This window comes from Falco punctatus (genome assembly GCF_963210335.1).
Source record: "Falco punctatus genome assembly, chromosome: 6".
NCBI classification, from domain to species: domain Eukaryota; kingdom Metazoa; phylum Chordata; class Aves; order Falconiformes; family Falconidae; genus Falco; species Falco punctatus.
In genome coordinates, this window is record NC_137585.1 from 49,823,960 (window position 1) to 49,838,156 (window position 14,197).

At 36.1% G+C, this 14,197-nt stretch overlaps 1 protein-coding gene across 7 annotated transcripts in view; it reads left to right on the forward strand.

Annotated features, from left to right (window-relative positions):
- Window positions 1-14,197, forward strand: part of CNTN1 (contactin 1) — a 249,875-nt gene that overhangs the window by 29,377 nt on the left and 206,301 nt on the right. For 3 of the 7 annotated variants that reach the window (XM_080392102.1, XM_080392100.1, XM_080392105.1), the window contains exon 2: window positions 158-239. The exons of 2 other annotated variants lie outside the window; for them this stretch is intronic. The gene's annotated coding sequence lies outside the window, so the exon portion shown is untranslated. Of the gene's footprint in view, window positions 1-157; window positions 240-266; window positions 12,308-14,197 lie in introns of those variants that run through there. 2 more of the 7 variants (XM_080392107.1, XM_080392103.1) reach the window with 2 other exon arrangements.

A 14,197-nucleotide genomic window follows, 5' to 3' on the forward strand; every position in this document is an offset into this window, starting at 1 on the left:
CAGCAGTATAATTCTTAGTTGATAATGACATTCTTTATTTGTAAAGCCATTGCAGTTAGTAATTCAAATGTTAGCTTCTTTTTCGTATGAGCTAAGAATTCATATTGCCATTCTATGCTTGTCGTATGAAAATTGATTGCGTGCTTACTCTTTCCAGATGCTGCATAGCTTTAAGGCAATCTCAGCACTGTCAGCAAGAGCATCTCCCTTTTCAAGTGTATTGACTGTCCTGAGGCAAGGTGGGTATCATACAAACTCAGTTAGCATCTGTATGCTGAGATCACACTGGAGAGATATTGTTTAAAATTACAATGGGCTTTATAGGTCAAGAGGAGCATTTTGAATTCTCTGTGGTTACACTTGCTGTGAATCTGAAATTGTGTGTGCAGTTCCTCTGATGAACACAGCAAGATGAGCATTTGCATATTACCAGTGAGATTAGACAAAAGTCTGAGTAACCAAAGAAAAAGGTGTGGTTTTAAATGGAAAAAAAAAGAAAAGGTAATTTTCACAAATAGCATCTAGATTTTTAGATATTTAAAATCTAGATGCTATCAGTGCTTAGTTAGAATCAGAAGCTATTAATTGCATGATTTTTGAAATACTAGTTCTGCCCAGTATGTAAATACATAGGAGTAATATTCAATCTTCATATCTCTTGCTGGAGCTGATCTTAGGGATGCTTGTGTTGTATCTGTACTATGCTGAAGAGTGAGAGATGGGGAATATTCTTGTGCATGAGAACTCAGTAGCCTATCTGAGAGGAATGAAGTGGGTTGATCAGCATTGATAACATGCAGCTGTGGCCTTGCTGCAGAGGCAGTGGGTTGGTTGACATGAATGATGTGCAGCTGTAGCTTGTTCCTGCTAAGTAGTTAAATAGCCCTGAGGATGGTGGGAGAGGGGGTAGGATAGAGGAGGAGTGGTGTGATCTGACCTCTAGAGGAAGGAGATACAGCTTGGACAGTAGAATCTGACCAATGGTAAAAGCCTTGTTGCAGCTTTTTGTTTGATTGTGCTGTGACACGTATTCTGCTAACTTGTTAGAATGGTTTCTTCCTGCTACATGCAGAAACAATCATGAGCGTAGGAGTTAATATGGTCCCAAACCATGTCACAGGAGAGTTTGTGCTTGCTCAGCTCTGCTGTATATAGGTTTACAGTAGTGTGGATATGGGCTATTCAGGAGCAGCTGACCTCTGTGTCAGGTAATATGGTTCAGGGCTTCTTAAATTTCCTAGCGTAGACATAGCCATAGTAATCTAGAGTAACTTGAAGGACGTACCATGGTTAAAAAATTGATGAGGTTTGTATTGATTAGCCAGAGATTTAGGAAAAGTGATATATGTATTTGAAGGTGTGGAAAATCTTATTTTATAAATGCTCCTTTCCCATCCCTCTGAACAATATGTTAGTGTTTCTTGTCTTTTATGCTGGAAATCTTATTGGTAATTAGATGCTATGTTATTCCACAGGAGGCATTCATTTGGGTTCATTGGCTTATAAACCTGTGTAGAATGTATTGGGACACCTGTGATTGTTCCAAGTTAAAGGTTAAGGCAGAGCATTACTTTCTGTGATTGCAGACAAACTGCCTGAGCCCTGGATGAGTGTAGATTCATCTGTGCCAACAGCCTGTTAATCATGTTTCTCTTTGGGACTTTGTCCTGAAGCTTAGGAAAGTTGTAGTGACTCACTGTGCATTGAGTCTACCAGCAGTTCATCTTTCCTAAGGCAGATCCTCCTGTGAGTAGCGGAACTCAGTTTCTGATTCAAGAGGAAGAAGGGTTTTTGAGGAAGAAAGTTTTTGACTTGTATCTGTGCTTCTGATCTACCCACATTTTTAATTACTCAGTGTCACTGCCAAGCTGATTTACAGAGCCATGACACATAATGAAGTGTGGTGTCAAAGCATGCAGCAGACTCAAAATCCAGGTCATACAAATAGTCATGTCAACAAATCAAGATGAGTGGTGGAGTTACAATACCTGGGGAAATGCAGTGTATATAACAAGGTAACAACACTTGAAGAGCACTCCCTTATAAGAAAAAGGTGTGATATTTGATTTAAGAGACTGTTTGAGGGCAAACAAGGGAGCATAATATATATGGGTTGATATAACTATACTGATCTATGTTACTTTTGATGTTTAGATTCAGTGAGATTGATTGCCATGCATACACTTGGCATTTGTAATGAACTAAAATGCTAGGAGCAAAAAGAATGGCCACCTTATGACCTGAATGGACCACATCTCTTTTCTCAGCGCAGTCCTAGGCTACATCAAGCATCCTCAATGTTCTCCAACTCAAATGGAGTGTAGCTTATTGCCCACATGATGGTCATAAGATTTATTCGTAGATTTGTAGATAAAATAGGGTTGCACTTGGTCATTTAAGTTGACTTCTGTTTCTTGTTCCTTTTTTTTTTTTTTCTTTCCCCCACCTAGTTCTCTAATTCAGTAATTTATTTCAAAGTTAGTAATTCATTGCTTAGGGCTTCTTATCCTGGAAATATAGCTCCTAGAGAGCTACAGGTGGCGATTCTGTTGATACAGGAAGTTGTCATCCTAGTTTTGGGAAAAAAATTTCAAAGCAAACTAAATCACACTGAAACTCAGGGCAGTATAGCTGCATAATGGCAAGTTCCTCTTCCACTATCAGAAACATTATTATTAGCACTTGTAAACATGCATGAGCTAACTTTAAACTCATGTAATTAGGTTAATTGCTAAGAAGGCAGTCGAGGAGAATGGGGCTCAACAATAGCTAAAAAGTGTGCCTGGGCTTATGGGCAAATTCTTGAGCAATTAACCAACAGTTTCTCCCATGCTGCCACATTAATGTAACTGTCAACACTGCACCTAGATAGTGAAATACGCTGCAATTATAATTTCGCATAAGTTGTATAGTAGTTTTAGAAGTTGTACCATAAAATCAAAGCATTGGTTTGTTATGAAAGGATGTCTTTCAGCCAAAGTAGATTGGTGGTGGTTTTGTCATAAAGTAATGCTTTTGTTTTGTCTTAATTTTCAGTTCAGGATGAGAACTGTAGTGACCTGGACATGGCCACATAGGGATCTTGGTGGCATACGCTAATGTTAAGAAGGAGGCAAATCCTGTTAGTCTGCAGAATTAAGCCTAAAACAAATTATGGGAAAGCTACAAATAGAACATTTTGGAATAACAGGGTTCCAGGCTTTGTCATTAGTTCATGCATGCCTCACCTCTTTTATCCAGTAATACTCACCTCTCTCTCGTGTATCTGTGGAGTGTGGTGTCGGGTGGTTTTTTTCCTCCATTCAGTTCAGGGTAAATAATTCCCATATCCCATTAAACTGTTCCGCTGTGTCATTAATCTTACGAATTAGATGTTCATTTGAAAGCAGTGTCAGCATACAAGTATTGTAAAGTAGGTCACATTAAGTTTTCCACTTTCTTAGGGTAAAAAGATTTTCTAAAGCAATGACCTTGAAGCATATGTTTGGACAAAGACTGCTTAGGAAGGCCTAATGTAACTGGTACTAAAGAAAAAAATGCTGTTTGGTCCTGGGGAAATTGTTCCAGAATGCAACATTTATTATAAGTGAAAGCACTAGCATTTAAAACAGGTGAAACATGAGGTGTGCTCATGGAGAGTCCATGATGACCCCTGAAATAAGCCATTTGCTCACAAGAGATACTGAAGAAAGAATAAAAAAGGATGGGAAAGACAGAGGATAAGAAACAACACAGGCAGCAGTGATGGATGATTTTGCTGTATTGGCTCCTGCCAGTGTCATCACCAGTTAGTTGTATTAGATGCCCTGGTTTATTGTTGGAGTGTCAATACTTGATTATTTTGTGAACTGGTTGATGTTTACTGTGTCTTTTGAATTGAGAAGAACTATCATGGAGTACTTCAGCCTTGCTATGCATTTAATTTGTGTATCATTTATTGGTGTCTCTGCAGAGCTAAATGACATAGTAAAATGGAACATTAGATTACCTAATCAAGTATTTCAGAGGGATATATGCTAAAAATAAAAGTGATAAGTGATAGCAGTTCACTGTTCTTAGTAGTTATAAATATGTAAAATATAGAACACAACTTCAGGCCTATACTTGAATAGGATTTATTTTAAGAGCTTTATTTACAGCCTGCATCATCAGGGGGAGTCTTTAGTGATTTCTTTCAGACTTGGATCAAGCCCAGTAATGATGGAACCACTTAAAATCTCCTGACACTTCAATAGCCAATTATCTAATTTTATATGTAGGCTTCAGTCTTTAGTAGGATACTTTATAGAATGGCAGACATGGGAGTGGTAGTTAACCCTTCTAGAAATACGATTTGCCAGCGTGTTGCATGCAGCAGTCATGGCACAGCACGACTCTGAGAACTCCATGACATTTGTTAGCTAGCAGGGATAATACTGTCCATTGTAGTTTTGCTGACAATCAGTAAAGTGTTTATGAATTTATCTGGTACCGTAGAATTGTGTGGCACATTGACAGCTGCAAAAATGATTTAATTTTGACTCCATACAAGGATACAGCTAAGTGCTTATTAATAAAGCAACATTTATGAAGTAAATATTATGATGATTTAATGTGCCCACAAAAGCATAATTCATGTTTCATTTGGAAATGAATGGTGAATTATGAATTTCATCACAGAAAACATTAGAAAAGAGTAAGATATAGGTAGATGAACATGACTATTGCTTTGGTTGATTTAGTGCAATTTAAAGTTTGTTAATCCAGTGGAAATGTGATTCTTTTTCTTCTGCTTAAGAGAGCTCCATTAATGGCATTTAATACTGCATAAATCTATTAAATGAAAGAGCCTTAGGATTTCCTTGTCAGAGAAGAAATACAATGTGTTGTGTGTTAAAATGTAATTATTACTTAAATAGTAGTAATCCTAAAGTCATTACAAAAGTGAAATCATTGAATGGGCACTGCTAAACAGGAAGAGTGTGTGCATGTGTGGGAATATATGGTCATGTGATGTTAATCAAAATGTCACAGTGTTTGACATTTTTTTTTTGATTAAGTGTATGTACTAGGAGTTGAAGGTTAAGCCCAAGAAGATCAGAGGGACGATGTGGTATTTTTGTCAAAAATAATAAATGAATTTGCTTTAAAAATACGTATTTTCTCTGTGCGTGTGTGTAAAATGACTTACTCAGTGTAAACTTGAAGCCAAATCTGATTTTTACAAAAGATTTAGTCATGAAAGCAGAGTAATCTGCAAGGCTTCAAGCTGAGTTTTGGTAATTGGAAAGGAGGAAGACCTCCTCTACAGTTACTAGAAAGGAGGTTGTAGTGAGGTGAGTGTTGGCCTCTTTTCCCAAGTAATAGGTGATAGGATGAGAGGAAATGGTCTCAAGCTGTGTCAGGGGTGGTTCAAATTGGATATTAGGAAAACTTTCTTCACCAAAAGGGTTGTCAAGCATTGGAACAGGCTGCCTAAGGAAGTGGTGGAATCACCCTCAATCCCTGGAGGTATTTAAAACATACGTAGATGTGGCACTTAGGGACATGGTTTTATGGTGGACTTGGTAGTGTTAGGTTTATGGTTAGAATCAATGGTCTTAAGGGTCTTTTCCAATCAGAACAATTCTATTACGCTGTGATTCTAGATTTTCCTACTTTGATTTTGTGTATACAAACTCATGGAAGAGGCTGTGAGCAAAGAGATACTCTCCTTGCACCTTGGTTCTTTTCTCTTTTGACCAGAACTTGGATAAATAATTCACAGTGTAGTTTACAAATGGGAAAAAAAGATGTAAGTTGGCTGAGACACCTAAGAATTTCTGCAAGCAGAATATTCTCAGGGATTGATGGTTCCTTTTGGAAATCATCAGGCTACCAATAATACTGATGGAGTTTAGCCCATTACATGCTTATTAGTCAATTATTTTACTTCAACAAGAAATTTTTGATGATCTGGTTAAGCAGATAGATGCCTGCGATGTATATCCTCTCATTAGGTAAGTATAATTCATAGACTTATACTACTGTTTGAGCTCCTTTGATCAGTAATTTCGAAAGGTATTCCATCAGTATTCCTTTTCAAGTTTAATTAAAATATGCAGACCATTCCTTTGGAAGTTTTAACAATATTTAAAGCTATCTTACAATAATTAGTTATGCAGTAGAGGTGAAGTTTGTCCAATGTTTAGAACAAAGAATAGGGGGAAAACAGTTTAAGTGAAGATATTTAGACTGAAGCTGGATGTTTCTTGAATGACTATTCTATGCATATCCTGCCCCTTTGATGAGAATCATATAGCTCCACTTAATGCAGATGGTGAGATTTCCACGTGGTTGTTTAATGAGCTGATAGCAGACTGTTACTCACATGAGATTTGCAGGTCAGTAGAAGCAGCGAGACATTCTGGATTGGAAATACTCTCTGTTTATTTCTGTTGCTCTCCGTCTAGTATAGTTATATAGGAATTAGCCTCTAAAACAAATGTGATAATTTTGATATCAATACCACCCAGATGGATGAATAAAAAAAACCCACAATGCACACCTGAGTATTTTTTTCTGTTTTCTTGTTACTGGGATTGGTTCCTGCTGCTGAATAATCCTGTTTAGTTTACCCAAATCAGAGATGTGTTTTGCATTTTAGCAGTTGTGGGGTTTTTTCAGTCAAGAGTTTGGGTTGATGTTAGCAATAGTAACGGCAAACATTACCAAGAAGCAGAACATGAGGAGTATTGGTATTTGTTTCTATGTAGTGATTCATTTTAGTATGTTAGAAAAAATTGCCAACATAAGTAACAGCCATAATTATTGTAAAGTCCTGCAACCCTCAGGAAGCTTATTCTAAAATAAAATAATATTTTGGGAGACAAAAAAGGCCAATAGAAGTTCCAGTTTTTGTCTAACATGTCTTCTGTTTTTTATTTTTTTCTGTTTTTTTTTAATATTATTTTCCTGTATATTCTGAGTGAGTATTTACTAAGATGAAAATCTTAAATCTCCTTGCATATATATGTCCTTTGATCAGCTGGCAGGTGTCTATTTTATTTTGACTGATCATTTTACCTCTACTTCATTTTGCCACATAGACACTTGTTGAAGTTACAACTTGTCTATTTACTGTTTGTGGGTTAGTTAATTCTTTACTTTCTACATCATGGGCAAATTTTGCTCCTGTTTTTTTGGTAGCCTCTTGGGCTTTGCTTTAAAGCATAATGGGGAATTCTGAAATGCTACATCTTGTGTCTGTATCCAGCGTCTGAATAATTTCAGAAATTAAACATAAAGATTTAGGAAGTTATTTCAGAAATGAAGGAATATAACAGCTACTGGAAGGAGGTGTAATTGTGCTGTGGTTTTCCAAGCCCTTAAATAAGCAAGAAGGTTGGGAAGTTTGGTTTGGAGTGTCTTGTAGGCAGGAGCACTTACTGTAGAGGTGATAGATTTTTTTCTGTGATAATATGAACGGTATGTACTGGCTGATGTGCTACATCTGTAAGATATATCCACATGAGAAGTCTCTGGCTTCATTATCTATGATATGAAATCCTAAATGATAATTTTTAATAGAAAATTATGTGGGTGTTTTGTCTTAATTCTTTCATATATATTAAAAGGCAAAAGAAACAGTTTGGGAAGACTGATGGCTGCACTGGGATGAGGTAACTACTGTTAAGAGAGCCCTTTAATTTTACAAAGATACAGCAGGACCATAAAGCTGGAATTTGCAAAAATGTACTGCTAAAAATTGCAGTAAAACTCCAGTAAAAAACATGTTTTGAAGATGAGGGTTATTAACCTTAAGCAAGATGGACTATTTCCTAAAAGCTGTGTTTTAGTGTTATCACAAGTTACTAGACCTGATGCAAGAATTACTGATGATGGTTTGTGGTATGTATTCTACAACAGATCAGACTAAACTATTACTATGGTCTTTTTGGTCACAGAATATTCTTCAAGCGCATGTCCTAGTGGTACTGTCATTGCTTTGTTTTGCTATTGCAGGAAACAAAAAGTATGATTTGTGGTTTATTGTCCTTAAGAGTTAACTACATTTTGTATCACCAAAAATCTTCCTGTCTGGTGCTGGCATACATGGCTTCCTGTAATACATTATGGGAGTATATTGGCAGAGAAAATGAAAGTAGTAGCATGTTGCCTAGTTGATGAGACTTAAGGATAAAAAACCCTAAATGTAGAATAGTGGTTGTGTTAGTCCAAACAGAAAACCAAGTTTGGAAAGCTTTTGATTTCCTAGAAGCATAAAACTATATATAAAAGATTTAATGTAATACATACTATATTGAAAAAAACACCTAACACCAAACAACTTAGATAATTTTATTTTTTTTACTGGAGTATTTTTAAATCAGTTATAATATTGTCTTAGTTCACAACATTTCCACTGTTTGTTTATCATAGTGATATGGTTGTTTTCTTTCCTTACAAGATTGACATGAATTGCAGTAAATATTGGCAAAAAGCTCTGAGATCCTTAGATATAAGAGACTACAGAAGTATACAGATGAAGTGTTAGATAGAGGTGCTGCTCAGGAGTCATATGGCAAGAGAATTTTCCTCCAAGATTGTTCAGAAAGCCACTTCATTAAAACAATTTCCCATTTTTCTTTCTGTTGGCAATTTTCCAGTAGTTAAACAGTGACAGTGTGCAACATCCTCAGCATAGTACAATTAGTATGGCACAGCAAATACCAGAATAAAAGTAGGTTATTTCACAGTAGCTAGACAAAGCCTAACTCATGTTCTTTTTTTTTGTTGTTGTTCTTGGCCTGATGTTACAGGTAACAATTAGTTGTAGCAGCTCTTGACAAATTTTCAAAATGGAATTGGATGAATTCATAAATTTCACCCGAGTTCTTGGAGAAGCATTAGACTCCTTTAGAGTTGAAGTACCTAATTCAGTAATCTAATGAACAAGGAAAAGCATTTGTGCTGTAAAAATTACTAAATAAGCTACATGAATCCCAATCAAGTTACTCTTATGTTGCACTGTTATGATTTCACTTGACTGAATAAAAATGCCTTCTTCAGCATTCATTGACCTCCAGCTTTCCATGCCTATTAAATATTTTCATATACTTGATTGCTAGAGAGCTGCACTGTCAAGTACCTTCAGAATGTATAGAAGAGCTTGCCTGCTTTCCTTTTATCTGTATTCCCTTTCCTTCTAGACGTAGTCTCTCTAATTAAATATAATCTTTTGTGAACAATATTCTGTAAACAGTCTGGAAACAAATTGTGTTAATGCCTTGGAAATGTTATGAAGTATTTTTACTGTGTCTAACTGGGGAAGTGAAAAAGGTTACTTCAATAATTACATAGCAATTCCTTTCCATAATTAGTTCACTTAGCTGATTCCATCTTCCTCTTAACAGACAAAAGATTTGCATCAACTGAATCTCAAATGTGATGGATTTTCTTTGTAGTAGGAGCTGGGAAAGTCTGGATAGGATCCACAGTACAGAGCCATGGCTGCTAGATTTCCCTTGCTCATGGCAGCCCTGTTCCTCTGCAGTTCCATGCTTAGGCCTTGGGAAGTGTGGGGAAGTCTGGGATGTTTTCACAATCCCTCAGAATGCTTTCTTAGATATTTTGCTGACATTCATCTAACCTGATTTAGGCATCTGAAAAGTAGATATTTGTGTCAGAGTCAAATCACTGAGGAGGAGAGGCAGACATATTAACATAATGATTCATTTAACCTAGTTCTGTTTGAACATGAAGTGACTGTTAAGTGCCTGAGTCAGACCCAGGTATTAAGAAAACATAAACATTAAAGGCTAGGTCAGTGGAATTCAAAACCTTTTCTTTTTTTTTTACCCTTATATTTTTATATCGTCTATCTCAAACTACACAAAGTGGAAATGTGTGATAACAGTGTTCAGGTCACCCCAGGTTTGCCATAAAAGTTAGCTGGCTGATACTCTTCAGTCCCTGCTGTTACCAAAAGGGAGAGAGGGACTGAGCCAGTGTCATTTAGAACAAGAAACTGAACTGGAAACAGCCTTCCTTCAAAAAAGGAGTGCTTAAGGAAACAAGTTGGTTGATAGTAGGTGATAGATGTGCTTAAATATTCCAACGTATCACTTCATCTGTTTAGTTTATTCAGACTTCTTGTTAGGCTGAAAGTATGCAGAAAGGCCATTGGAGTGACAGTTGTGCTATGCTAAGTGGGGCACGCAGCAGGGAAGATATGCTCAGAAAGCTGAAAATATGCTTTTGTTCATGTGTGGCTGCATCTATATATATTTGCAAGATCATTCCAAAATTGTGCCTGTCTGGAAGGAACTTTTAGATGGATTTGGCTGTGCTCTTAACTCTGTAGTGGAATGCAGTACATTTTCACTTGCAAAAGTATTGCTACATTTGTTCCTAAATTCCCACTTAGCCCATTTTTTTTTTATGCCTGCCGCAGCACAATGAAATTCACAATTTTAAGTAAAGAAAAATAAATGTGTTTAATTTACTTTGAACATTCAGGAACCATTCAATATGCATGTATTAAGTGAAAACCAAATATTAATACTGTGGCCATTTGAAAAAGTGTTTCTGGAATGGTATGATGAAATATATACAAATAGAGTATAGAATCTTGCATACTGATATTGCATGCCAGGTCTATTTCAGCATTAAAAACTTAATATGGTCTATCTTCTTTTTTTCCCTATCAAAACTATGTTAAGTCTATTAAGAAGAATAAAATTCAGTTCCTAGGGCACGAACAGGATGCAAAATGTTTCATAGGTAAAGCACGGCTCCAAGCATCAGGTGAGCACTTTCCTCTTTAGGTTTAAAAATTGAGATCTTTGTATATTCAGAATAATGAATCTGAGGCTAATTATATAACTGAGAGGCATAAACACCAAGGACCTTATCTTCAGATGTTTTCAGTTTATATTTGACACAAAACAATGTGTTGGCAGAAATAATTTTAAAAAGTGCTGAGATTGTAAAGGAGGGAAAAAGATCTCTGCATAGATTACACTTCCCACTCTATTTTCTATTATGATTATTATTATTGGTCCTCATTTAGGGAAGTGTACTTACTTGGTAGGCATTCCAGAATATATTCCACTTTGTGTAGCCTGATACTACCTTCTGATAAACTCTAACGCTTTTAATCATGTTCAGCAGTAGGTGGCAAACCTGGGTTTACTTTTCATCCTGCACAAGAATGACTGTAGCAAGTCAACTGCAGAGCTCATTCTGGAGACAAGGGGTGTGTCATTCTCCGATGTTCTTTCTTTGGGGCTGGCAAAGGAGAGTGCACTTGATCAGGCTTCTCTGTCCAGCTTATAGACACATGAAGAACAGCTTTCGCTGTTCTTCTGAAGTATTTTTCCTTCTGAAAAAGAGCTGAGCTGCAGATGGGTTATGCTTTCTAAATGAGCCTTAGAGATTAGTGAAGCAGGAGTGATGTAATATTTTGATAGTGTGATGTCACAAATCAGCTTCTGCTGATTTTTTTAATTTCAAATTTTAAACTTATTTCCCAAATAGAAGCCAGTGTTTAAAATCTCTTCCTGAAATGGTTAACATCATAAAGTGTAAGTGCACAGTCACACTTTTCCTATTTCCTAAATTGGTTTTATTATAAAAGTCAAACAAATGTGTATTTCCATTTTATGCCTTTCAAAGCAAGTTCAGTATTGTTGCAGGGATTCAGAGCAGTGAAGCAGTTTGAACTTCATTCCTTGTTGTTAGTGATACAAAGTCTGTAAATGAGAAACTCCAGGCTTTGAAGCCTCTGTTCAGCTAAACCCCATGAAGAGTTTGCTAGGTGCACGTGGTTTTATGTCAGTTTTCTGCCTTGAACCTTCTTTAATAACTGCTTCAGAATGAGAACAAAGATGTTACTATGTTCATGTTAGTCACATGTTTGTAAATGATGAGCTGCTGGTGCCAGCGTTGGCTTTGTTTTATGTTGATTAGTCCATGCTGTCATCCTGTGTGGCTTGTCCTGAATTTAGTCCACTGATTCAGAGCAACACTGTGTAAAGGAGACACTCCTGCTCGCACAGTGTACCTCATGGATGGGAGCTGCCTTTGGCTTGCTTTACAGAGAGCTCAGAAGGAAAATGAAACTTTTGATCTTTAAGCCTGAGCATGCTGTGTTTCATTTTTTGTCCTGCTTTGCGTGGTGTTTCCAGTCACCTTGCCTTGCTGTTTCAGGACTGTTCCCTGACCTGGTTTGGGAGGTCTGGGTGTTGTGACACTGGCACATTCTTTCACCATAATCCACAGCTTTGTTGCTGCCCATCTCTTCTCACTGGCTTTCCTTTTCTGTTTTTTTGGCTGAAGATTTCAGGTAATGCAAAATGACATATGACTAGTGGTGTTAACAGTAAGAAATACTTGTGCTTTACCAATGAACTTTGCTTGCTTGGCTTTCTTTATGTTGTGCTGTTACTGAGGTTTAAAATGTGTTGTGACAAAAAAGATGTCATTTTTTTGTATGACCTGTTAAAATACTTCCTCACCGCTTTTCTCTGTGTGTATGACTGCTGGTACTTGTACTTAAGATGCTTTGATGCTTTTCATGTGAGAATTTTTAACTTCATTTCTGGAGTACTTTGAAATTATATTGAAAATGCAGTAATGTACTAAAATTTTAAGTAGATAAGCATGCTTACAAGAAATTCAGTATGCATAAACCTGCAGTGTTTTATTAGAAATACTTTGTCATTAAATTAATTGGCATTTTAAAGGAAAAATTAAGAAGGATTAAGTGTTAAGCACTGTGTCTTTTCAGAGCGCTTAAAATCTGTTTTCTTTTTATCTGTTCTTTTTATGTTAGTTTATTAACATGTAAATTCTAGTTGTTTGTCTTGGCGCATTGATGATCCAGACTTTCAGGCCACTGAAGAACCACTTTTAAATAAATTCAGATAATTCAGAGAATTTAATTAAAGTTTTTTGATAGTTGTTTTGAATTTTTAATTATATAGTGTTTTGCTGTGAAAAAAAGTAAAGTTAATATTTTGTTTTGGCAACAGGCTTATCTTCGCCAATATTTTTTTTTCTTACTCTTATTTTTGGAATTTTCCATTTGAAATCTGAAATAAATTAGGTCAAATAGCAATGACTGAGGGGTTTTTTGGCTGAAAATGTAAGTATTAAACTGCGTGCTGTCTGGTAACGCTGTTCAAGAGTAGAAATTTTGAAAAAATAATAAATGGGTAGTGCTTTAAGACATTGCTTATAATAATACATTTGTCCTCATCACAGTTTCTTGTGTCAAATGAACAAAAGGCACCTGCCTATCCCAAGGTAAATATCAGATGCATCAGAGGAAATATTATGTACAAATGTACATAATAAACACATAAAAAACCCTGTACGAATGTGTTTACATTTTTTGTTTGCTAAGAGAAGCTGAACCACAGTGCTAACATAAATACAGCATCTAATTTTTGTCCTTCTCTTTAATAAGCTGCTATCATCTATTTTGCTCATACAATAAAAAAGTTAATGGTAGAATAACATTATCTCTGACATGTGGTGTCTGCTCAAATAAATTATTAGATAGCTGTGCTGATCTTCACAATTCAATTTGTGATCTGAAGTGATAATGTCATTACTCTGTGTTCAATAAGGCTGTTAGGTTTTATTTGGAACTAATTGCTGTCTAAAACAAGTCTAGTATAATTTTAAATTATGACTTTACTAAATATGAAGTCATGATCAATTGAAAAATGAATGTTTTTTAAAACAAAATATTTTTTAAACCTGTTTTTGTTACATGCCTCAGGGCTAGGTAAGGGTTATGAAAATCATACAGACTTTCCCAGACTGCATTCACTTTTATTTAATGGCATGTGCAAGACTGGAAAAATCATTCATAGGTATCTTATCTGCTGTGGATGTAAATGCTAAAACTAGGTAACACCATTCAACTAAACTTCCAGCTCAGCACCACTCAGTCAGTGGTGAGGGGCACGTACTCCATTGGTATTTAAGTACAGCAGATGCTGCAGAGATTGTATACTCAATCACTGTAGACATTTTTGTAATTAATCAGTTGTTGTGAAAATTAATCAATGCTTTTTCATATATTATCAATTGAATGCATTTTCAGGATTACCAAATTAGGCAAAGAAGTATGCCTTTTTAGTGGTATAAGGACTTGGTGTAATGACCTTTCTCCCCAGCAGATGGGTTATGTGGAACCAGATTCTTTGCTACCCTACATTCTTCC